The sequence below is a fragment of the Anabrus simplex genome, chromosome 13 (genome assembly GCF_040414725.1).
Source record: "Anabrus simplex isolate iqAnaSimp1 chromosome 13, ASM4041472v1, whole genome shotgun sequence".
Lineage (NCBI taxonomy): Eukaryota > Metazoa > Arthropoda > Insecta > Orthoptera > Tettigoniidae > Anabrus > Anabrus simplex.
Window position 1 is genome coordinate 40,852,579 of NC_090277.1, and position 24,179 is coordinate 40,876,757.

Genomic DNA, 24,179 nt, shown 5'->3' on the forward strand with positions numbered 1-24,179 from the left:
AGGCAGCCCCTGTCGAGGATATGATAGCCAGGACATTGAGCGTATTTTGCGAAAATTGCAAGACCTAATAGTAAATTGTGCATTTCACCAAAGTAGCATGACTCCTGAACCAATAATAATATAATTAATACATTATTGGCAAAAATCAACAGATCGGAATACTTCAATAATTAATAATCAGGTAAAACAAAGAACTTCAATTGCGGAAAGAGTTCACAAACAAAAGACATACTAAAGCCCAGTGACGTAGTAAATTCCAATATATACTCGTAGTGTATTCGGCGATGTATGTTTGTATATATATTTCTGTTTTAGTAATGTTATTTATTAATCCACTGCTAATTTGACTTAATTTACCCTAAAACAATTATTATCTTCAATTTAAGACAAATAATAATGAAATTCGATGGATACTATTTGTTCACAAGATAAAAATTAATTATTCCTAAACAGAAGTCATGGAGTGCAGTCAAACGAAGTCAGGTGGTGCAGGGAATATTAGATCAGGAAATGAAGACTCATAGGAAGCAGATTTATATTCTTACTCGGGTAGTAGAATAACTAGCGATGGCAGAAGTAAGGACATAAAGCGCAGACTAGCACAAGCAAGGAAGATCTTTTTTAACAAAATAAACCTGCTCACTTCTGACGTTGATTTAAGGATTAGAAAGATCTTTATGAAAAGTTTTACAATTTGCTTTACGTTGCACCGACACAGATAGGTATTATGGCGACGATGGGATAGGAAAGGTCGAGGAGTGGGAAAGAAGCGGCCGTGGCTTTAATTGAGGTACAGCCCCAGCATTTTCTTGGTGTGAAAATGAGAAACCACGGAAAACCATTTTCAGGGCTGCAGACAGTGGGGTTCGAACCCACTATCTCCCGAATGCAAGCTCACAGCTGCGCGCCTCTAACCGCACGGCCAACTAGCTCGGTGTGTTCTATGAAGACTTTGGATCGTGGGATTGTACGGAAGTGAAATACTGACTATAACTAGATCAGAAAGGAAGGGAAAAGCTTTTGATATGTTGCGTTGCAGAAGAAAGATGATTTACACGTTGTACCTTCACTTGGAAACGATTAGCATCATCATAGTTACTTGAACAGTTACATTTTTATTTTATTGCATCATCTCTATCTCGCGATTGATTTTACTGTATTTAATTTGATCACGGGCTAAAATTAATTTGGAATTCAATCAGATATTGATCAACTGATAATCGCATGTTGGTACTTTACTTATAATTCGATAACTTGAGACAATTTGGGATCTAACTCTCATTTACTCTTATATCAAGCTAGGAGCTGTTTGGTATTGCTCGCGGAAACATCCTTCTCCAATCATTGAACCACCTTTAATAATACATCTCAATCGAACTTCTCGCGTGTACTAGGACATCTTGTTAGATAGGTTGACAGTCCTTTATCTAGAACATTGCTCGGAATAAGAAATTAATAGTGGGAGGAGCTCTGATGAACAGTTCATATCATGGTAGAATTTTGTTTATTTTGTGAACAGTTCTGGGATACTCAAGGCAAATGAACTAAAAAATATATCTATTCTACTCAGAACTACACTTTCAAAATGTAATGGCGAACTGGATTTTCAACACGCGCGTGAAGCTACAGGCTTCCTTCCCAGCTTAATTTAAGGCAAAAGAAAAAGCAGAAACTACCTAAAGAAATAATCCACTGTACTTCATTTTTTTATTGTGTGTTCTTCCACTCACTTTTCTTCCCCCTGTAGAACTGAATTACGAACCAGGGGTTCTCAAATTTGTAGCGTGGGTTGGCAACTCCGGTTACCCTATCTGAGTCTGGCATTACATCCACTTATTTGTGCTAGTCTCCTCGCTTCCCTCTTTTCCTGCTGAGCTCCCTTGCTCAGCTCTTGTTCCTTTTCGCACCCAGCGGCATTACATTTACACGGCCTTCACGGCACTTCCCTTTATTTTGCCGATACCTTCATTATTCGAAGTGTCGGACCTCTCTTCCTTTGTCCCATCTTATTAATGTTAAGAGAGAATGGTTGCCCAGTTGTATTTCCTCTTAAAACAATAATCATCACTACCAACGGTTCACTTTTCTCCTTAGCTGATTCTAATTAACACGGTTTATTTTATTTATTCATTCTAATATATTTTACTGGATCCTTGTTCATGTTCATATTTTATTGATTTATTAATGAGTGTTTTTTCTTCCAGGGGTACTCGGATCTCGCCCGGGTACAGGTCGTTGCCGCCTACACTGACTCAAAGTAAGTTTTTGTAATTAACTCTTTACCGTTATGTTGATCGAATTTTTATGTTATCTTGACGCTTCATTAACCGTAGAACGTCGAAGCATCTTTCTGTAACAAACTCCCAAGAGTTGACCCCACTACATAAAATTATCTTAAGAAAATAAAATAAAATTTTATCAAGACCTTATCCATTAAAAAAGAGTTTTATGATCACTATAAAATGTTCCTAGTATTGCAATAATATCATGGGAGTAATAGCTGAACCATTTTTCATAGATCCATCTTAATCTTCACTTCCACTACTGTAATCAGTTCATTTTCTGAAAATTATTTTTCGTTGATTACTTCATTTAAAACCCTTTGAACTGGTGATTCACATAGTCTTTTAGTCTTATTCTTGGAACTGATTTTCCGGGCGACAAACAGAAGAACATACGTACAGTAGAAAACAATGTCATTGTTGAAAAGTGCCATTGTTGACCAAATCACGTCTACCAGAGGATAAAATTTTCCCTTGAAATGATGTAACTGCTAGAAACTAACAAAGAGCACTATAAAATATGCCATGGACACCAAAGAGGGCTTCATTGAACACATGGTAACATTTTTTGTCGAGTGTACAATATGACAAACAAAATTGTATAATATGGTCTTATACACTATTCAAGGGATGATTACTAGGTAGAAGAAGGATCTGTGAACATTTTAAACGAAAATCTAAATGATATGTAACGTTTTTTCAACGACCCCCCCCCTCCCCAATCCCTCTTTGGAGTCCTAGTGTTAATAAAGTTACTCCTTATATAATACGTTTTTAAAAAAAAGCACTTTTCCCTTTGCAAAAATCAAATGATAATAAATATCTCGTTCATACCCATCCGTCAACGATTGCTAATTTCTGATGATCACCAGCCATAAGACACAGCCTGCATGGTTGCTAGGTAACACTGTCTGGTCATCCATCCATATCTTAGACCGCAGCCTGCACGGTTGCTAGGAAACATTGTCTGGCCATTAACCCATACCTTACATTAAGGGGAAAATAACTGAGCACCTGTATGTCCCTGCAATCCACTGATATTATCGATACTACCTGTTCGTTGCAACCCATATGTTTCTGAATGGTAAATCTTTAATCTGCTGCCCTTTTCACTTCCGCATATTTCCTAGAAAGATGTCTGACCATGTGTAAAAAAAAATCCTCGTCGAATTGTGAAATAATTTCCCTTCAGTAGACAGCTTTAGATGGCTGTATCATTGGTATTCTAAGACTTGAACAAAGAAAAATGACTTAAAAACAAGAATTTAACATTACGGATTGCCGAAAATGACAAAATGAGGCGAAATCAAAAAAAAAAAAAAAGATCTAAAAGTAAAAAAGGCAAAATTTACGAAAAATAACTTAATAAATACGCATTTCTGTAATAAGGGGGCGATGGTTTGGATTTATGTATAAGTGAGCAGTGTCTTTGATGCAGCAGTGTCATCAAAATCCGGGTCCTGTTTATCACAATTACGTTTTTTTGTTTTACATTAGGAATTGCAGCGGTCCCAGGTATGTAATTTGAGGTACTCCAAGGAATGAAGCGTGTGAAATATGCTCCTAACCCTACATGGTCTGGCATATCCTGGTCGGTGAACTCTGGCTGGGTATAAAATTCCCCATATAATCATTAAGAATGCACGCTGTCTGTGTTAAAATATGTAGTAGCATTGCTGGTTCACGGATGTACCCGTTTTTCTTCGCCCCGCCAATGGCTGGCTTATGTTAAAGTAGGTAGGTACGTACGTACATACAAGAGTAAAGTGTGCCAAACCGCGTGTGCTCTGGACTTGGCTCGGCACGAGATAAGTACATTCGACGTACCTCCAGGCGAATGGCACAGCGAGGCGCATGCCACTGCATTTTATACCTGCAAGATAAATTACCACCCGCCAGACATGCATAACCTTGTCCATATAAGGTACCACTGCCTTTCCTAGGCTTGGAAGTTGCCTCAGAATCAAGCTATTTTGACGTATAATACTTTTCTAGTTTCAGATACGTATTTTGGCCGGTTAACTTCCTAAGAACATCAGAACAACATCGAAATACAGTAATTTGTAAACAACACGCACGAAACTGGGTTCACCTCCTCGTTATCAATGTATCTAGCAGCCAGAATCTAACCTTTTTAGTATGACATTGGGTGACATAATAGCGCCGCTATCGTAAGGTATTAAAAAATGTTGCCAGCCGTAAGGACATGTCTCTACGCATAGACACATCTTCCTTTTTTGATTAAAAAAAATTATTTATCGTATGGCTATTAGTGCTAGACAAATATATGTTCCGATCGCGGGGGGGGGGGTGAGGAGGTGGGGCGCCCCCCAATTTGTGGAGAAAAATAAATTTTTAATCCATTTTAGCCCCGTAAAACTAGTAATTATAAAAAAATACACAAACCTAGTTGTTTATTACCTAATTATTTCCTTTTATTTCTTTAAATATAAAATATATACTAGCGGAAATTCGCATAAAATGCCATTTGACGCAACTAAACTGTTTTTCAGCGCCACAGCATGCAGTGGAGACTCGCGGAGCAGCGTGCAGAAGCGTGATTACAGTGAGTTTCTCTCATAGGTTGGCCGACAGGCGCGCCCAGCTTACCTGCCTACCGTTGACTCATCACTTCCCGTTACACAGCGCAGCGACAGCACGATAATGTCCGCACTTCACAGTTCATGTCCGTGCTTAGATCGTGTATTAAGTGTTGATCTGTCGCTCCAACTGTTTACGAGTTGTGACTTGTTACTTCGGGGTATAATTCTCATAATGCCGTGTACACGGTAGAGGAAAGGGTATTTATGTACGATAATTATGTGAAATGAAAAAGGTCTCTCGGGGGAAGTCGTTAGCCGATTTGTAACTCAGTTTCCAGGTGTACGCCCTTCACATAGAGAGACCGTACGGAAACTCGTAAACAAATTAACAATTCACTTTACGTAGCACCGGCACAGATAGGTCTTATGGCGACGTCGGGATAGGGAAGGCCTAGGAGTGGGAAGGAAGCGGCAGGTACCTTAATTAAGGCACAGCCCCAGCATTTGCCTGGTGTGAAAATGGGAAACCATCATTAGGGCTGCCGACATTGGGGTTCGAACTCACTATCTCCCGGATGAAAGCTCACAGCCAACCCGCCCGGCCGTAAACAAATTGAAAGGAACTGGTTCTTTACTCGATAAGAATCGAAATGTACTTAACGTGTACTTAACGAGGAAAAAGTAAATGAAATCGCAGAAAAATAACATATGCCTAAGACGACTTGGACAACAGCTCAGCACAGCGGGCTCCGAAAATATTGAAAATGAAATAGCCTCAGTTACGGAAGACGAATTTATGCATGTGAATCGGAGTTTCCAAAGATGATGCCAGAAATGTGTGGATGCAGTTGAACATTTCAAACATCTTCTGTCATAAGGTACAAGCTTATTTTCTTAATTCTTAATCACTAATTTTCTTAATTTTAATTATTATCTCATGTCATGCACGGATAAAGTGAGTGGAGTGCTGTCCTTGTTATGCCGCGGAGCGGGGAGTGGTGAGTCAATGGGAGGGAGATAAGCTGGGTGCGCCTCTGCCGGCCAACCGATGAGAGAAACTCTGTGTGGTATCTGATTGGAAACAGCCCTGAGCGTGAACTTTGGTTGCTTGTTATGCTTTTAGGTGCAACAGTTTGGCAGCCTTCCGTGCAGAACCTAAAGGGATACTCGCTTGTTGCGCAAAATTTAGGAAGTTATTTGTGTGGGGTACGAGCCATACTAGTTATAATTTCATGAACCTTTTCTTGTGTTAGTCCTGTACCACTACGTATCTGTTAACATACATATATCTTATGGCTGGTAGGCATCTGACAATTTGCGTTACGAAATTAGCTATACAACATGTGTGACGTGATGTTACCTAGCAACCGTGCCGGCTGTGATTTGAAATTTTAATGTATGGCGATAACTGAGAGGCATATTATCAAAGGGGGGCTTTGGAGTACAAATGGTCGATGTGATCTTGCAGGCTGTGGTGTATTGATGGATTGCCACCATGACTGAGAGACATATTATCAAGGCTCCTTTATCAAAGAGGTCTCATCTCATCACACACTAGAGAACTGATTATTTCATTCCTTGTAGTTTCAGAGGCCCTAAATCAGTTTCTCCCTTTAGATGAACTGAATCCTACACTTGTCCGCTCTCCATTTCATATAGAGGTCTCTCGGAAACAATTCGTTAGATGCAGATAAATTAATCGTTATCAATTTGAGTTTTTGATTTGATTTTTCCCAAAGGAAAATTTGATATCATTTTTATTTTTGTATCGAGCGTTGAACCTCAAATTGGAATTTCCTTATCAATGCTTCGATCTCATTTAATGGTTTTAATAAAAGATTCCTTCTGGTTCGACGAGCGGAATTAAGTTTAAAATACACTTTCCACAGAAACACACGTTTTTCCGTTTAATCATTCCAGAGGAGGTTGAAGTATTTGTGGCGTACAGCGTTTAACAGCTGTTAACTTCTTTTAACAATAATTTCTGAATAAAACTAAACGTAACCTACTTTGCGTTGTATTTTGGTTAGCGTGATCACGTTATTGTCTTCACCAGCCTATATATTTTCTGCCTAGGTGTAGAAAACGTGACCGGTGCGATATTATGTCGGTTGGAATGTGTTGAATACAAGTGATGACATTTCAAACCCAGGACTTGCGGGGAAGCAGTTTGATCGTGACTGCTGTTGTGAAGTCAGGTCAGGGCGCACTCTCTCATTATACAATGCCTATGTTGTATCAGTTCATGCATCACGGAGCATAGTTCGACGAGCAATTGTGGATATCACTGTTTCTGTTGTGGCATTTTGTGAGAAGTGATTCCTTTACCAGGGTACCAGAATGTTTGGGAATTTTAATTCTTGAGGGGAGTTTTGTGTGAAATAAATCCGCGTGTAAAGTCTGTGGTCAATTTTCCCTACCTGACGAGTGTAAATCAGAGGTACCAACCTTTGAGTGGATTTTCAGTACCCCCTCCCCCCTGGGTATTTTCGAGTCAAATTTGCAAATTACCAGTTAGTTCTGCCATAAAACATCCCTTCTAGTTTGTTTCGTACCCATCAGCAGCTTTTCAGTGTGAATTTTCTCGAAGCATCCTTCCCCCTGCGACGGCATTTTCGCTTTCTGAACTATAAGAGTTTCCAGGGTAGATGTGCTCAATGTAAGCCTGAATTCCCTCGAATTTTTCCTATCAACACTGAAAAACTCTTTCTGTGGGAGAGTTATTGTCAGATACACTCTTAATATGTAAATACAAATATTACCTAAGGTTTCATAATGGAGAAGAGCTCTTTCAGTCACAACGAATTTTCAACGCCCATGGGTAGCAAATTGAAGTGACGATCGGAGTATCGTTGCCAACTTACAAGCGCTGAAACGAGGAGGGTTGAGCAGTAATTCTCGAAAGGATTATATTTTCTTGCTTTCCTCCTTGGTCCCGTAGAAAATTATTTTTTGTGATATTGCCGCTTTTTCGTAATAATTTCTCCCTTGACCGTAATGCCGTAATCCCTGGGGTGAAATCCGCAATAATTACGGATAATCCGTAATAGTTGGCATCTCTGTAAAAATTATTGTTGTAATCATACGAGTGTGAAATGAATGATATGAATTTTAAGTTCAAAGTTAGGTTTTTTTTTTTTTTTTTTACTTAATTCCTGTTGTCGCTCGAGGAGCATAGGACATCAATAACGCACCTTCATCTGCTCCTGTTGACAGTCAACTTCCTTACCTTACTGAAGATCTTGCCTTCTATTGATAGAGCCGTGCGCTTATATAAAAATATTATCCTCATCCACACTTTTTTAAATCCCCATCCGCGAATAGTTATCCGTGGATATTATAACTTTTTTTTTGACTATATTACACCCAAGGTATTGAAATGGATAGATCTAGCCTGATACCTGGCGCCAGTCCCTCTACAGTGACAGGTTTATCAGGGATTTCTCTTCCGACATTTTCCTACAAATTGAGCTGTTTTCTTTCGGAATCTTTGTTCCTTCCAGTCATTGCGGGCCAAACTCAAGGCTCTTTCACCATTCTCCCATACCAGTGTCAAGGGTCGTCTCACCACGAGCAAAAATAGCTGCATAATATGTATGAAGGACAAACGTATCGAGATTTCTGGAACATACCTGGGTGTAAATCAGTAAACATCATCGTTTAGAAATTATTAGCAAAAATATCCGCACTGCCATACATTTTGCATCTGCCAAGACACAAACTTGGATATCCGTGGATAAATCTGCGGATATCCCCATCCGTGCAGGGCACTATCCATTGCTTCCATGTAACCGGATTTTCGTTAAACTTTTCTAGCCAAAAGAATCAGTCCAGTTTCTGTTTGCTAATGTTCCTTTAATGCAGGGCCTCTCAAACGCCTAAAATCTCACGCGAGCAAACTGAGGCGTAGACTTCTTGTGCAAAATGCATCGGTCCTACTCGGCTCGGCTCGGACCAACGCTTCGTCCCTGGGCTACTCGGCTAAGCTCGGATCAATTCGGCTCGGATTTGGAGCCATACGGAGCAAGTGAAGAAGAGGGAGACAGGCGGAGCGAGGGAGGCGTGGGGAAAGAGAGAGACAGAGCTTTTGCTCCAAATCGAGGAGTGGGGGGTCTGCACTCTAGTCAACCAAGCGAAGTCGTCTTTTGAACCGTGCACAGCGCAATGCACTGGTGCATGCACCCTGAGAGACCCTGCTTTAATGGACTGTGTGTTAGCCAGACCCTGGTGGTGGGGCTGCCACCTAAAAGCATCAAGCCCGCTGTTAGCTGTTTGAGGTTGTCTCCTTTATCCTTTGAAGTTTCCTCTTCACCACAAAGCAGCGGTTTCCCTTTTCATTTAACCCTAAGAGGAAGGGTTGCCTTCTCCGCCAAATTCGCCGTACCAAAGGTCCCCTTTTCTTCCTCAGTTGCCATTAAGGACTTCACCAGAGCTCCGTTAGCTGTTACTTTTCAGAGTTCCTGCAAGGCCTTCACAACTACCATAGCGGTCCTGGGGCATACAAGGTCGCCGCTGTACTTTGCCCCTACAGGGTATCCCCTACTTCCCCCACGAAGTTGTCGAGGGGTTGGACTTATGAGGAAACAAGTTCAATGAAACCGAAACTCTGAAGTCCATGCAGGAAAGTTGTCAAGCTGTTGCTAAAGCCAAAGCGTATTCTACAAAGTTTTTTTTGTGTGATATTTGAAGCCATCTATCTTCAGTTTCGACTGAGTTAATTTAGGTTTTTCAGTTTGCCGAAAGTAAGTTTGAATAAATGTGCCAGTGAGGCGTAAAACAAATCGTAAAATAAAAGTACCTACTAGAGTGAAAAATACCCTCCCCCCCTTCCCCCTGATCGCAGGCCTGTACAGATTAGAAACAATGTCTCGTCAGTCTCGAGGGATTTAGATTTCCAAACATAAGGTTAAGGGTTGTAGAAGGTTACTTTATTTCGTAATTTTTCGAAGTACTGAACCTTTCGAAGTTTGAGTGTTCTCGTTTATTGACCCCCTGTGGGTGGGAGACGCATGCGAATAATACGCCTACGGTATTCCCTGCCTGTCGTAAGAGGCGACTAAAAGGGATGACCAAGCGATGATCAAATTAGAACCATGCGACTACAGTACTTGTAATTCGTACCATCAGGCAGGGAACACCATGGATCGCTTTTACTTGCGCGTAGTACCATTATGTTAGGTACAAAAAAGGTTTGTGATTAGTAGCGACAGTGTGTGGCTCAGGATGCATTTTACAGCACCTGTGATTCGTACCCCTATATGAGGAATACCACGGGGTAGTGCAGGTCCCTGTTTTTTGTCCACTTATGTAGGGAACGCCATAGGTTTGCGTTGCCTGTAAATAGCGCCGCAATGTTCGAAACACCATAGGTCTGTGTTATATGTGCGAATTTCATTACCTGTGAGTAGTACCATAATGTGTTGAATACCGCGAGTCTACGCTACTTTTGATTAGTACCGCAACATGACAAATAGCATGGTTCTATTTTCCTAGCGATGACCTGGATTATGGACCCCTAAAGACTACAAGCGTCATCGTTTCAGTATTGTGCTTTAGAATAAGTCCCTTGGTCAGTAATACTATTGTTTAACGCTAGTTTCTGGGAATGTGGGGCATTGCGGGTCGGATCCACTAATTGTTTTAACTTCATATCCATCCATTCATTCTTCGTTCTCATGTTTTCGAATCTGGTCAGTGGAGGATTATGGATTTTTAAGTTGTCATAACATTTCGTCTCATTTCGTACAATTATGGGCCGACGACCTAGATTTTAGGCCCCTTTAAACAACAAGCATCGTCATCATCATCATTATTATCATCATCATCTCGTTTATTGAAAAATCTCCGACGATATTAAGATACGTTGATTACGCAACTTAAAATCGATAAAAGGCATGGACGGTTTTTGTGCGCAGGCATGGGAGACCAGTACTCCTCTGCTCGTATTTCAGAAGCATTCATATTTTCCTGAGAACCAATTGAGCACCTAAATTAGGTTATTAGTACGCACTTTAATTTCGTACGACTAATACGCATGTGCATTTGCCCACCTGGTTGGCCATGATCGTTACGGCGTTGAAGTATAAACGATCTAACACAGTGGTTAGCCGGTTCGAGTCCCGTTGGTTGAAACAATCATCACAATGTTGGCCGGCAGGGTAGGGGTGGTGACGGTATACAGTTTCTAATCACTAGATTGCTCGCCACAAGTCTGGGTTAAATTCCAAACCTTTCCTCAGTCCTCATATGGAGTGAGGGCATATGACAAGTTTATGGTGATTCGTCCGTCGGTTGGCGACGTTAAGCCTTGAGCAGACCTCTTGGTGCTATTTGACAGGAGTCTCCATACTATCATAATATCACCTCATTCATTCCATCTCATTAACTCCTCTGATGAGGTTGACGTCATAAAAACCCGCCACGACAGATTCATCTCACCTCATACTCGACCCCGTAGAGAAACGGTGCAAGGGTTGGACAAACATTTATAAACTATTTGAAAAAGAAAACATGTGACAACAGAATTATACCGGACAAAGAAAACAACTTTATTGAAATAGAATGGCGTGTTTCGTTCTTGTAAGAACATCGTCAGTTTCTATGAAATCCTACTGAAAAAATTCCGAAATGTATAAACATTTCTTGGCACAGGCCAGAGTAAAGTGTAGCTTCCACCGAAGTCCCAGTCAACATCCATGGCTGTGACAATATGGAAGCTACTGGGGTATGGCTAGTGCTGAGTAATGACATTCAGAGCATGACTAGTGCATCTGAGTGTTAAGAAAGGTGCTGCTCATAGGGTCCGTCGTGCTGCAATAGTACTTCCTGACCCAGTGAGGAAAGCAAAGGCAAACTACCTCACTCCTCATCTTGTCTAGTAAGCCTCATTTTGGTGCTGCCATTGGTTTTTGGGATTTCCTTATAACCGCATAACCTGGTGGTGCTATTTGAGGATCCAACCAGCCTCTGGGCTGATGACCTGACAGACATAAACATTTATTAGGCAAATGCTGGGACTGTGCCTTAATTAAGGCCACGGCCGCTTTCCTATGTCGATGTCGGTGCGACAGAAAAGAAAATAAGGTGTCAGCTATCGTGCGCAAACGTTTTAATTTTCACCATCTGATTGGTTGGTCGTCTTACTCTAGGCCTGCTAGATTGCAGGGTAAACCGAATCTCTCTAGGGCGCCTGTTGCTGTGTTTTTAATTCATTCTGTCGGATGAGCACCAAATGTGTCAACCAGAGATCTTTTACATGCCATCGTACGACATGGAGTGTCGAATCGACTTTTCCCGCCCATCAAACATTCGACTACTTCTGTCGGCTTTGAACCCACGGTCTTGTAATCGAGACAGACACACTACCACTGATTCACAGGGGGAGGTAATCAAGTTGATGTCTATAAAAGGTTTGTAATAAAAATATTTCACATCGTAAAACAGGCGTAATTACGATTACGAAACACTTCCACCAACTGAAGAAACAATGAATATTTAGTCGCAGGAAGTGAAGGCTAAGTGAAAGAATTATTTTCCAGACCTTGAATCTCCTTTAATCTGCTATAAAATGCATTTTTTCTGTTAGTAAATATGAATATATTTCTCTTTAACAGTAAAGGAGGCGGTTCAAAAGGTTGCTCATAAACCTAACTATAGATGAGTCGAAATAAAACAACTTTCGAACAGCAATGTATAGTCTAAGACAAAGCACTGCCTCGGGGCAAGATTTTGAATATCAGAGTTATTGTAATCCAACCCGACCCAAACAATAAAAGCCCATGTGGGTCTTAGAACACTCACTAAATAAAAACCGTCAAAAACAATAAAACCCACAATCTAACTTAATCAACTTAAAAAACATTACAGTTTGGCTTATAAAAATTTGCATCATAATTCCGGTCCTTAAACTTTTAGTCTCAGGCATACGATTATTTGCAGGGAACTAGAACATATTTAGAGGAAAAATTGCTGAAATTTTCATTAAAATATCGTTCTTAGTTTCGAAGTTATTGAAGTTCTTGTTTATAATAATTGGAAAGAAAATAGCTGTTTTTTAATACTTGAGGAGATCTGGACAGTACAATATGTAGATTACAGTAATAATTTTTGTTGTGGAGAAACACAGCTATCTATAGAATATTTATAATTCTAATAGAGAAACAGAATATATTTCCATTTAAAAATATCCTCCGTTTTGTAACTCGCAACAGAACCACAGAAAGTGGTAAAAAACAACATTCCTTGATCTCGGAATGTACAGGTGACCCCTGAAGCTACCGGGATAATTTGTGTGTTAACACAAAAACCATCTCTATAGCTTCAGGGTCCTCCTGTCCAGCCAAGGTCAAGAAATGTTTGTTCTTTTACCACTTTCTGTGGTTCTGTTGCGAGCTAAAACGGAGGATATTTTTAAATGGAAACACATTTAGTTGTTCTATTACAATTATAAATATTGTTCAGGTACGCGTGTTTCTCTTTAATAATGATTATTAATGTAATCCCCATATTGTACTGTCCAGAGCGCCTCAAGTATTAAAAAATAGTTATTTTTTCCAATTGTTAGTACATTAAAAACATAGCAACTTCGAAACAAAGGACGATATTTTTTATGAAAATTTCAACAACTGTTCCTCTAAATAAGTTCTAGTTCCCTGTAAACAATCGTATGCCTGACATTAAAGGTTTAAGGTCAGGAATCATGTTCAACTTTTGGTAGGACCTGTAAAACAATTTAACATAAGTAATTTGAGTATGTATGTATGTATGTATGTATGTATGTATGTATGTATGTATGTATGTTTAGTCCTCAGCCCGAAGGCTGGTTGGATCCTCAACAGTTCTACCATCAGCTGTCAAAGATGGCCTAGGCATCACTGAAGAGTCGTACTGGGGAAATGAGGGGTGAGCTAGTTTCCCATTGCTTTCCTCACCGAGTCAGAAGTTGCTATTACATATCAGTCTGCCAAGCCCACTGAAATGCACGCACCAACTGACCCTTTGAGCAACATTTTCACACCATTCATAGCAGGGACTGGCTGCATAAGGAATGGCGTTACTGGCATCGCTCATACCTGTCACTTTCATATTGTCAAAGCCAAGGATAAGACTGAGACAGGTCAATGAAAGTAAAAAAAATTGCTCTGGCCCATACCAGAAGACATAGCGCACTGTCAAAACTAGGTCCCGCCAGCAAAGGCATAACATGAGAAATAGGAGACATAATTTAACAGTTCGGGGGTAATATTACGAGTAAAAGTAAGACTGACCACGATGTATTCACAACGACAGCTAATCTCCAACTGAGCACACGACAGACCGAATCCATTAGGAGATTATAGCCTTCCGACCCATTGGGGTCTTGAGTGCAGTTCTGAGCATATTATAATAGGGCAGCATAGATGGCAAACTGTGGAACTGTTGGTTAGAACGGAAACGAGCTGACCAGAATGTGATCTACACCCGATGGGTGGTTTATTCTAAGATGACTTTGGGCCTTTTATAGTGTAGCTGTAGACCCTCTGTTTTGGAAAAAAAAAAAAAAATGTATGTGACAAACAACAAATCACCTCCAAAAAAAATCATGAACACAACAGGACGGAATGTAGAAAAAGTCAAGAGCTTCAAATATCTTGGCATGTAGAATACACCCGCGGTATCCCCTGCCTGTCGTAAGAGGCGACTAAAAGGGGCGACCAAGGGCTGACAGAATTAGAACCATGAAACTAATTTTGAATCGTACCATCACGCGGGGAACACCATAGGTTGCCTGTACTTGCGAGTAGTACCACTAAATTCGGTACGAAATAGGTTTGTGATTAGTAGCAGTAAAAGCCTGGCCTGGTGGATTCCAGTACCCGTGCGTCGTACCCATGTTTGCAACACCGCGGGTCTGGGCGTAGCCTGTGAGTTGTACCACTATATGAGCAGCACCGTGGGTCTGCGTTGCCTGTGATTAGTACCCACTATGTGAGGAACACCACGGGAATACCGGCGCCCGTGTTTAGTACACCTAGGTGGGGAACCTTCTCGGTTTGCGTTGACTCTTGAGTTGGGCCATTGTGTGAGACACACCATAGGTCTGCGTTACTTGTACGTATTGCAATACTTGTGAGTAGTACCATCTTTTGTGGAACACCGTGAGTCTTCGCTACTTCTGATTAATACCCCAACATGACACATACCATGGTTCTATTTTACTCGCGACATGTACCATTCTGTGGGGCCTTAGACGTGGATTTTGCACCCCCTTTAGACACCAAGCATCATTGTGCTTTATAAGTGGTTCCTTGGTCGGTAATAATGTTATTTTCGATCTGTATTGAGTCCGATCCACTGGTTTTTGTTTGTTTGTTTTGTGTTTTGTTGAGTTCCTGTCCATCCATTCATTCTTCATGCCATATTTTATTTTTATTTTGGTCAGTGGATGCCTTTGCAATTTTTGTTCTTTCCTTTCGTACCATTAGGGGCCTATGACCTTTGATGTTAGGCCCCTTAAAACAACAAGCATCATCATCATCATCATCATCATCAGCAAATATCTTGGTGGGATGATCCAGTCTAATGGCTTAGCAGAGGAGGCAATCAAGGCAAGAATCGGAATGATGGAATCAGCGTACCAGTCGACGAAAGGTGTGTACAACAAGAAATCATTAAGTCCGAGAACAAAACTAAGGCATTATAACACCGTGATCAAATCGGAAGGACTATACGCTGCTGAGACCTTGGATTTAACAAGCAGAGGATTGCTGGAACAACTGGAGAACAAAGAAAGGAAGATCCTAAGACCTATACATTTGCTGGACAACGAAGGTAAAGACGTAACAAATAGTTATACAGAGAGACTGAGGGAATTATAGAGTCGATGAAGAAGAGACGAATACGATTTTATGGACATCTACGCATGAATCAAGAAAGGCTGACTAGAAAACTCGTTACATATTTTGAAGGGGAAAAATTGTTCGCAGGTGTTTTTAAAATTATTATTGGTATTTTGCTTTACGTTGCACTGATACAGATAGGTCTTATGGCGGCGATGTGGTAGGGAAGGCCTAGGAGTGGGTAGGAAGCGGCCATGGCCTTAATTAAGGTACATCCCCAGCATTTGCTTGTTGAGAAAATGGGAAACCATGGAAAACCATCTTCAGGGCTGCCAACAGTGAGATTCGAACCCACTATCTCCTGGATGCAAGCTCACAGCTGTGCGACCCTAACCGTACGGCCAACTCGCCCGGTCTCCGGTGGTTTATGGAAATACATGCTGATATGGAGAGAATGGGCATTAGTCATGAAGGCATACACTTTCGACAATTAGTTTCAGACTTCAGAGGCTTCCGAGAAAAAGAAGAAGAGAAATCTTCAAAAGTGATTTTTTTTTCAGAAGAAAGAAGGAAGCAGATAAGCCACCGAATGAAGCTGTCTTGGCAGAAGATCAAAGCAGGGGAGGGAAAAGATGATCCAGGATACCGTACTTGTAACTCCGTGGTCCATAGTGGCGAAAATCGGCCGAAAGAAGTAGGGTAGACCCTCAGTTTCATAGTTACCCAGAGATGCGATTAGGGCATTTGAGTTGTCTGGCAAGCTGGCGTAGAATGTACAGGCATTCTTTCTGATTCTTGTGTAGATATTTTCTATTTGAAGATCATTTTCGATGTCTCGATTGCGTTCGAACCCTTCTGCTCCTGATATCAGGCGCAGCGCGCGGTTCTTTACGCGTTGAACCCTATACAGGTGTGTCTTAGCTGCAATTCCCCAGACGGGACTGGCATATTCGAGGATTGATCTTAATGGAGTCTTGCACAGCGTGAGCCTGTTTTCTGTATTTAACCCATTATCGGCTTCCATGAGTGCTGTAATTTCAGATAGGTGATGAATCTCCTGGGCCGAAATACGGTTGACCCGATCTTTATACGTCAATCCTCTGTCCAGGGTAACTCCCAGGTATATTTTGGAATTTGCCCACCGGATCACCTCGCCAAAAAAAGATTAGGGGCTGGGGGTCCTCACGAGTTCTCTTAGAAAACAGAGTTGCACTGCTTTAACTGACATTTTGATTCTCCACTTTCGAAGTCAAGGTTCGAAGATGGAGAGTATTTCCTGAAGATAATTTTGAACTCTGGGAGTATTGCTGTGTCATCGGCATACATATAGAATTTCGCGTGCGTTGGACGGGGTATGTCTGACATGTATAGATTAAATAGTGTAGGTGGGATAACTCCGCCCTGAGAAATTACCGCAACAGTGGGGCGGGGGTCGGGCAGGTTTTTGTTAACTTCAACTTGAATTTTTCTATCCGATAAGTAGTTTCACAGAAGCTTGACTATATACAGGCGGATGATACCTATCTGAATAAGTGTATATAGGCCTTGGTGCCATACCCTGTCAAACGCACGCGAAATTTCCAGAAAACAGACTCCCGCGTGCCTCCGATGGTTGGAGTTTCCTTTTGTTATTCCCCCAATGAGCCTGCTGAGTTGGTGAATTGCACTGTGCTCACTGCGGAATTCAAATTGCTCTTCATTGAGGAGCACGCGAGTAAACACAGCGCCGTCTTATTACAGAGTATGCGCGTGACGTCACATATTTAGCATAAATTGCGCCTTACTTTGAAGCCCTTTTTCATGAAAAATACTTTTCAGACTTTCAATTCTATTTTTCCAACAGGGAGCCTCATCTTTTATATGTCAATTGAGACATTAAACATAATCGTTAGTTAAATACTCTTGGAACTCCCTGTGGGTGAGGGACGCACCCACGGTATCCCCTGCCTGTCGTGAGAGGTGACTAAAAAGGGCGACCAGGGGATGATTGAATGAAACTACTTGTGATTAGTACCATCACGTGGGAAACACCATGGGTCTCCTTTATTTGCGAGTAGTACCACTATGTTAGGTACACACAATGGGTTTGTAGCAGCCAGAGAGCGGTTCACTGTAGGTTTCCAGTACCTGTGATTAGTACCTCTATATGCGGAACATCACGGGCTTACTTTGCCTGTGATTTGTGCCCACTATGTGAGGAACACCAGAGGAATACCGGCGCCCGTGATTAGTTCACCTAGGTGAGGTGCACCATGAGTTTGCATTGCCTATGAGTGGCGCCATTATGTGAGAAACACAGTGGGTCTGCGTTACCTGTGCGACGTACAATACTTGTGAGTAGTACCATAATGTTTGGAACACCGTGAGTTAACGCTACTTTTGATTAGTACCGCAACTTGAGAAATACCATGGTTCTACTTTACTACCGATAAGTACCATTATGAGGGACCGTTGACCTGAATTTTGAACCCCTGTAGACAAGCATAATCGATTCAGGGCTGTGCTTTGGAAGCAGTCCCTTGGCGAGTAAGAGTTTCTGGGAAAATGAGGCATTGCGGGTCAGATCCACTGATTGTTTTACATTCATATTCATCCACTCATTCCTGATCATCACGTTTTGAATTCTGGTCAGTATGAATGAAACTACTTGTGATTAGTACCATCACGTGGGAAACACCATGACCATTGCATTTCGTCACATTTCGTACCATAAGCGCCGATAACCAAGATGTTAGGCCCCTTTAAACAGTAATCATCATCATCATCATCATCATCATCATCATCATCATCATCTCTCGGCGATATGCCCTTCTACCCAAACACTAAAAGCGTCTTAAATTTTTTCTTTCTATGTACCCATTGTCGAGGGACGTAACTGCGTTAATGTCTTTCCGTCCACCAAAAATGGCGTCGTTCTTCCATCCGTCTGACGTATACAGTAAGTACTCGTTGCCTAGTTACCATGTCGGTTTTTGTCGACGCTAAATTGCTTACGCTAGCTCCAGATAGACCCCCAAACCCAAAAAGTCCATGTTCAAAAGAAATTACCATCATAATATTTCACGCGACTCTAGTTATCTTGATTATAGTCGACAGGGACTTCCAGCTTATAGCCTATAATATACCAAATACAGGAACATAACTTTCCATTTGAAAAAATCTAACATCCACTGGCCACTGTTGGAAGCACTGAGGCTTTAATGATAATTATAAACATCTGGTTACAATAAAAAGGAGGGTAAAATAATGGGTACACGACGATCAGAAAGAATGACTCTTCATATTTCAAGCAAACACACGCACCACTGACTTACTATGTACGCGGGTGGTCTTCTGCCAGAGAGGTTTCGCGCTCTGTCACGAGAGGCTGCAGACACTGCTGCTTGCCGCCCACTTTCGAGGCGGCACCTCAGCTAATCGTAAATACTGCAGCAATGAGGAGTGTCATTTATATTTTTCATGTTTCTTACTCGCTTGAGGCAGTGTTTTAGCACAGTCACCGACTAACGGGAGATACAACGCGACAAGTGCTTTGAAAAGAAAAGAAAGGAAGAAATAATGAGGTAATATTTTACTACTCCGAGAGGTAATCACTTTTACGACAACATCCGCAACACACCTGTGCCATGCTGAGGAAGTAACAACACGGAACACACGAACCCAAAAGGGGATAGTGAAGATTACTTTCAGATGAATACACACATCATATACTGTATCTATTTTTTCAGAACATATACGGTCTTCGTTTTAGGTTACTATGACTTTCAACGCCGGCCCCGCGGTGTAGGGGTAGCGTGCCTGCCTTTTACCCGGAGGTCCCGGGTTCGATTCTCTACCAGGTCAGGGATTCCTACCTGGATCTGAGGGCTCGTTCGAGGTCCACTCTGCCTACGTGATTACAACTCCAGAGTTATCTGACGGTGAGATAGTGGCCCCCTAGCTAGAAAGCCAAGAATAACCCCCGAGAGTATTTGTCGTGCTGACCACACAACACCTCGTAATCTGCAAGCCTTCGGACTGAACAGCGATCGCTTAGTAGGCCAAGGCACTTCAGGGCTGTTGCGCCATGGGGTTTGGTTTTTTTTTTGAATACCATCGGACTGAGCCAGGATCGAGCCTGCCAACTTAAGCTCAGAAGGCCAGCGCTCTACCGTCTGAATTACTCAGCCTGGCAGAAAGATGGGGGTGAAACACTCCCAAGATTTCTGAGAAAAGAGAATCGAATAGGGAATATTAAGGTCTGTGGAGGAATAGATGCATTGCTTTTCAGTATTCGTAACATCGGTAAATGAAATGAAATGGCGTATGGCTTTTAGTGCCGGGAGTGTCCGAAGACATGTTAGGCCCGCCAGGTGCACGTCTTTCGATTTGACGACCGTAGGCGACCTGCGCGTCGTGATGAGGATGAACTGATGATGAAGACAACACATAGACCTAGCCCCCGTGACAGAGAAATTAACCAATGATGGTTAAAATTTCCGACCCTGCCGGGACTCGAACCCGGGATCCCTGTTACCAAAGGCCAGCACGCTAACCATTTAGCCATGGAGCCGGACGTAACATCGGTACTAAGTGGGAAACGGTGGTTAGCTCTGTCTAGCCACCTTCATCAGAATGTGTATGTACAAATCGAGGATTTTGTGGTGTACCTAGGGATGTTGCGATATTATCGATAAGGGCAAATATCGATACTTTTCTATGTTCGATAATTCATTATCGAGAAGATTGTTAGGAAAAACTGAAGAATGGTGGTATTAATCTGATAATGGATAAAACATGATAATTAATAATACGTAATAATATTGTAGACTATATATTAAAAGAATTTACTAAAACAGCTTTGGGAAATCCGTCCGTCCGTTCTACTGGACTGATTTTGCTTCATTTTTGTTTCATTCTCTCCGGAATTATCTGTCGGTGAATCATGAGATATTGATAGGTCTCTTTTAAGTTCAGCCAACTTTGTGTAGTCAGAAAATCAAGTCAATATGATCACTCCAATAATTACAGGCGAAGGATTACCCTAACGCGCAATACATTCTGTACTTAGCAGGTTGCTAAGCGACTAACGCTTTCATTAACATTCTAATCCTTAGTAATGTCATCGCATGCCGCGATGTTTGAATACTACATGTCAAGCTATAGAGTATACACTTCCTCTGATCACCGAAGAATACTATCCGTGTTACATACTCTTTGATTCTCTAACCTTTCCCAGCTTCCATATTTATTCAACAGATGGCAGAGCGTTCGTAATAACTTAGTCTACGTACAAACAGACCCCATCATGACATATGGCTTAGACATTATCTGGGTACAACTATCGAAAGATAACCTACCTGTTCTAGAGAGAGTGAAGGCCACTAAAGTATTACTAGTATGCAGCATAAGTCCAATAGAATGGTAATAAGTGGACTATTATGCCGTAGTAAGCTCTATATAATTTTTTTCTCCTGTTGATGAAAGGTGATATTGTTACCGCTGAAAATCGCTAAAAGAAGTTTGAAAATCCGTCAAAAAATCCGCTGCCCGCTAAATGGAAAATTTATCCGCTGTTCTATTAAAAAATCCGCCAAATTTGGCGCAAAATCCGCTGAGTTGGCAACACTGTTTATCAATGGTTTGATGAACATTTAATAAGATGATGATCGGTCACATTCCGAAAAATCTTCTTATTAAATTGTACCGTATATTTGTTACCTTCTGACACGGATTTCCTCGCGATATATCAAGGACTCGTTATCAGTACCATCATGCGGGGAACACCATGGGTTGCCTGTACTTACGAGTAGTGCCACTAAATTAGGTACGAAATGGGTTCGTGATTAGTAGCAGTAAGGAGGCTGGCCTGCGGGTTTCCAGTACCCGTGCGTCGTACCCATACTGACTCGTTTTCTAGACCCCTTGTGGGTGGGGGACGCAGGCGAATAACACACCCACGGTATCCCCTGTCGGTCGTGAGAGGCGACTAAAAGGGGCGACCAAGGGTTGATTGAATTAGAACCATGAAACTACTCTTGATTCGTACCATCATGCGGGGAACACCGTGGGTTGCGTGTACTTACGAGTAGTGCCACTAAATTAGGTACGAAATGGGTTTGTGATTAGTAGCAGGAAAGAGGCTGGCCTGGGGGTTTCCAGTACCCGTGCGTCGTACCCATGTGAGCAACACCGCGGGTCTGGGCGTAGCCTGTGATTAGTACTCCCTATGTGAGGAACACCACGGGGCCCGTGGGACCGGCACCCGTGACTATACTGCTAATAATAAGAGTTGGCGCCTGACAAGTAAGGTTGGAGGGAGAAGCACTGCACGTGCCATTTCACGATGTTGCCACATTCCAGCATTCCTTTCTACATACTCTTACTCCTCGCTTCCGGCTCACTTGTTCCCTCCTTCATTCTGACCGCTGTGATCTGTTGTAGACTACCTGGCCAGGCGGTGTCGTCCCATTTGCGATCACTCTTATACAAACAATCAGGTTCTTATCAGTGACAATGACAGGTTTGGCAACTCCCAGCAAGACGAGCTGCCCTGAAGTGTTATCTCTATGGCAACCACAGTCGCCCCACCCTCGTTTCCATGGCAACCACACAGCCACTCCCTTTATCCTGCCTCGGCAGGCAGTAAACGGACCTCCCTCTAAGAAATGTCAGACGCCAACTCTTATTATTACCAGTATAGTACACCTAGGTGAGGAAACTCATTGGTTTGCGTTGTCTATGAGTGGCGCCATTGTGTGAGAAACACCATAGATAGGTCTGCGTTACCTATACGAAGTACAATATTTGAGTAGTACCATCTTGTGTGGAACACCGTGAATCTCCGCTACTTTTGTTTAGTACACCAACATGACAGATACCATGGTTTTACTTTTCTCGCGACATGTACCATTCTGTGGGGCCTTAGACATGGATTTTGCACCCCTTTAGACATCAAGCATCATTGTGCGTTATGAGTGGTCCCTTGGTTAGTAATACTATTATTTACGATCTTTTTTTTGAGTCTGATCCACTGTTTTTTTGTTTTGTTTTTTGTTTTTGTTGGGTTCATGTCCATCCGTTCATTCGTCATGACATTTTTTATTTTATTTTGGTCAGTGGATTAATTTGAACTTTTTGTTATTTAATTTCGTACCATTAGGGGCCGATGACCTCGATGTTAGGCCCCTTTAAACAACAAAGCATCATCATCGTCGTTTTCTAGACCAGTTCTGGCCCATAGCCTCAGTCAGAATTTGTTACAATCGTTACCGGTACCGTACTCTTGACGGCCCGGGTAGTGTCGTTTTTGATAACGTGTCTCTTTTGACATCAGGGTCTTTTTGATGCGTCAATATGTCGAAAGAATAGGTTGAAAAGTAGCCTGATATTTCGTAAAGAGTGGTTAAATAATTAAACTTCAAAATACTAGGTGGTTGAGCTTTCCAGTGATTCCAGATGCCGACGGTGCATCTGTTGGCAGTGCAATATAAATACGAAATTGTTTGACATTATTTTCTTTCCTCACTTACCAACAACAATGAAAACAGTAATGAAAGTGAAAATAACTTTCGAAATAGATTTGAAAATGTCCGTATGTGCTTTGAAAAATATGTTACCAGGAGGTTTCATATGAAATCACAGCACATCTGCTTCAGAGCATATAGTGCGCGGACGAGAAGATGATGAACTCCTGTTCTGAACCTGGTGACTGTTGAGTTAAAAGAGCTGGTATATGCTATTTTGCTACAATTCGAAATTTAGCGCAATTTAGCGGATTTTCAACTAAAATTTAGTGTAGAAAAGATTTATGGGTTGGCAACACTGTTGATAAAGGCAGGCAGAACAATATAACTACGACACGCATATCAGGACGGGTTATCTGAAACGAATGATGTGGAGCAGCATGGGTCCTCTAGTTATAATAATAATAATAATAATAATAATAATAATAATAATAATAATAATAATAATCATCATCATCATCATCATCTTCCAAAAACATGTCTTTCCGTCCACCAAAATGGCGTCGTTTCTCCATCCATCCCCCACTCCAAAACATACATAAAAATGTTAAAATATAATGTCGGCATATCGATACTTTCATTGAGTATTCGTAAGGCCGCGTTCACACTAAGGCGATATAAGATAAGCGATATACGATACGCGACACGCACAGACAGATACTTGAAATCTAAAAGGAGGCGATAAAACAGGTTCACAGCTGCGCGATTGCACAACATATCGCAAGTGACATATCTCTCGAAGTGCAGCTTGCTAGTCTCTTCAGCGATTAGTATCGTACGATATTTCGAGCTTTGAACATGACGGGAAGAAGAGAAGACAATTCTGTAATATCTTTCATTAATTTAGTGGAACTGATTGGTACAATTTGTAAAAAAAAATATGTAAAAAATATCAAATTAAACTGCTAAATTTTATTAATAGTGTTTTTTTATATTTATATATACTTACCTTCGAGTAATCAGAAGTTTTTGTATCTGAAGAAATGGCCTTCCTGAAGGGTGTATATTTTTTCAAAGGTTCGTGACACTAGA

General features: G+C 41.5%; 1 protein-coding gene across 1 annotated transcript in view; it reads left to right on the forward strand.

Annotated features, from left to right (window-relative positions):
* The window catches only part of klar (klarsicht), a 1,195,270-nt gene that overhangs the window by 193,693 nt on the left and 977,398 nt on the right, over positions 1 to 24,179 (forward strand). The window contains exon 2 of the mRNA XM_067157231.2: positions 2,205 to 2,257. The gene's annotated coding sequence lies outside the window, so the exon portion shown is untranslated. The remainder of the gene's footprint in view (positions 1 to 2,204; positions 2,258 to 24,179) is intronic.